The sequence below is a fragment of the Triticum dicoccoides genome, chromosome 6B, assembly GCF_002162155.2.
Source record: "Triticum dicoccoides isolate Atlit2015 ecotype Zavitan chromosome 6B, WEW_v2.0, whole genome shotgun sequence".
Lineage (NCBI taxonomy): Eukaryota > Viridiplantae > Streptophyta > Magnoliopsida > Poales > Poaceae > Triticum > Triticum dicoccoides.
In genome coordinates this window covers 579,822,631-579,825,742 of record NC_041391.1, presented here as the reverse complement: position 1 = coordinate 579,825,742, position 3,112 = coordinate 579,822,631, and positions in this window count along the sequence as shown.

The window sequence follows — 3,112 nt, the reverse complement described above, 5'->3', positions numbered from 1 at the left end:
CATCCATAGATTCATTATTATTCTCAATCAAGGTAGATAAAGGCATATCATTGGGATCAATAGAAGCCCTCTTAGTAGCAAACAATCTCATAAGTTCATCCATCTTTCCACTCAAAACATTAATTTCTTCTATAGCATGCACTTTTTTATTAGTAGATCGTTCGGTGTGCCATTGAGAATAATTAGCCATGATATTATCAAGGAGTTTTGTAGCTTATCCTAAGGTGATTTCCATAAACGTGCCTCCGGCGGCCGAATCTAAAAGATTTCTAGAAGCAAAATTCAATCTGGCATAAAAGTTTTGTATGATCATCCATAAATTCAAACCATGAGTAGGGCAATTGCGAATCATCAATTTCATTCTTTCTCAAGATTGGGCAACATGCTCATGATCAAGTTGTTTAAAATTCATAATATCGTTCCTAAGGGAGATGATCTTAGCAGGAGGAAAATACTTAGAGATAAAAGCATCTTTGCACTTGTTCGAAGAATCAATACTATTTTTTGGCAAAGACGAAAACCAAACTTTAGCACGATCTCTAAGTGAAAACGGAAATAACTTCAATTTAACAATATCATTATCCGTATCTTTTTTCTTTTACATCTCACACAAATCAACAAAGTTGTTTAGATGGGTAGCGGCATCTTCACTAGGAAGGCCGGAGAATTGATCTTTCATAACAAGATTCAGCAAAGCAGCATTGATTTCACAAGACTCAACATCATTAAGAGGAGCAATCGGAGTACTAAGGAAATCATTATTATTTGTATTGGAGAAATCACACAATTTGGTATTATCTTGCGCCATGGCGACAAGTAATCCAACACACAAGCAAACATAAAAAGGCAAGCGAAAGAGAGAGGAAGAAGAGGGCAAGCAAAAAAGAGAGGAGATTGGGAAAGAGAGGGCGAATAAAATGGCAAGGGTGAAGTGGGGGAAAGGAAAACGAGAGGCAAATGGCAAATAATGTAAATGCGAGGGAGATGAGTTTGTGATGGGTACTTGGTATGTCTTGACTTGAGCGAAGACCTCCCCGGCAACGGCGCCAGAAATCCTTCTTGCTACGTCTTGATCTTGCGTTGGTTTTCCTTGAAGAGGAACGGGTGATGCAGCACAGTAGCGTAAGTATTTCCCTCAGTTTTCGAGAACCAAGGTATCAATCGAGTAGGAGGCTCCTCACAAGTCCCACGCACCTACACAAACAAACAAAGAACTCGCAACCAACGCGACAAAGGGGTTGTCAATCCCTTCACGGCCACTTGCGAAAGTAAGATCTGATAGAGATAATATGATAAGATAAATATATTTTTGGTATTTTATGATATAGATTGGAAAAGTAAAGATGCAAATAAAAGTAGATTGAAAGCTTATATGATAAAAGATAGACCCGGGGGGCATAGGTTTCACTAGAGGCTTCTCTCAAGATAGCATAAGTATTACGGTGGGTGAACAAATTACTGTCGAGCAATTGATAGAAAAGCGAATAATTATGAGATTATCTAGGCATGATCATGTATATAGGCATCACATCCGTGACAAGTAGACTGATTCCTGCCTGCATCTACTACTATTACTCCACATATCGACCGCTATCCAGCATGCATCTAGAGTATTAAGTTCATAAGAACAGAGTAACGCTTTAAGAAAGATGACATGATGTAGAGGGATAAACTCATGCAATATGATATAAACCCCATCTTTTTATCCTCGATGGCAACAATACAATATGTGCCTTGCTTCCCCTGTTGTCACTGGGAAAGGACACCGCAAGATTGAACCCAAAGCGAAGCACTTCTCCCATGGCAAGAAAGATCAATCTAGTAGGCCAAACCAAACCGATAATTCGAAGAGACTTGCAAAGATAACTCAATCATACATAAAAGAATTCCGAGGAGATTCAAATATTTCTCATAGGTAAACTTGATCATAAACCCACAATTCATCGGATCTCGACAAACACACTGCAAAAATAGTTACATCGAATAGATCTCCAAGAAGAGGAAGGAGAACATGGTATTGAGATTCAAAGAGAGAGAAGAAGCCATCTAGCTAATAACTATGGACCCGATGGTCTGTGGTAAACTACTCACAACTCATCGGAGAGGCCTTGTAGTTGATGTAGAGCTCCTCCATGGTGGATTCCCCCTCCGGCAGAGTGCCGGCGACGGCTCCAAGATGGGATCTCGCGGATACAGAAGGTTACGGTGGCGGAAATAATTTTTCGGTGGCTCCTTTGATGGTTTCGGGGTACATGTGTATATATAGGAGGAAGAGGTACGTCGGTGGACGCCCGAGGGGCCCACGAGATAGGGGGGCACGCCCAGTAAGGGGGCTGCGCCCTCCACCCTCGTGGCTTCCTCGATTGCTTCTTGACTTGCACTCCAAGTCATGTGGATCACATTTGTTCCAAAAATCATGCCCACGAAGGTTTTATTCCGTTTGGACTCCGTTTGATATTCCTTTTCTTCGAAACACTGAAATAGGAAAAAAAATAGCAATACGGGTTGCTCCCTCGGTTAGTAGGTTAGTCCCAAAAATGATATAAAAGTGTAAAGTAAAGCCCATAAACATCCAAAATAGGTAATATAATAGCATGGAACAATCAAAAATTATAGATAAGTTGGAGACGTATCACTGACTCGCACCCCTCCCCGACCTCCACCGCGTCCCCGCCGCTTCTTCCACGTCGGCCAGCCGTGCCGCGACTGTCCTCGCCCCGTCGCCGTCCCCGCCCCATCCCACCGCGACCGTCCAGCCTTCCCCTCAACCGGGTCGCCGCCTCCTCCAGCGGCCGCCACGGCCGTCCGGCCTCCCCTCCACTGGGTCGCCGCCTCCTCTTGCAGGTGAGCTCCTCCCCTTTTTTTACTTTGTTTCTTTTAGTTTAGTTTCTGTTTTAGTTATAGTTTTAGTTTCAGTTTAGTTTTAGTTTAGTTTATTTTAGATTAGTTTTAGTTTTAATTTATTTTATTTTAGTTTATTTTAGATCAGTTTTAGTTTTAGTTTAGAAGAAGATGTAGAAGGAGGAGGAGGAGGGAGGAACAGGAGGAGGGAGAAGAAGAAAGAAGAAAAGAAGAAGAAGAGGAAAAAGGAGGAGGAGGAGAAGAAGAAGAA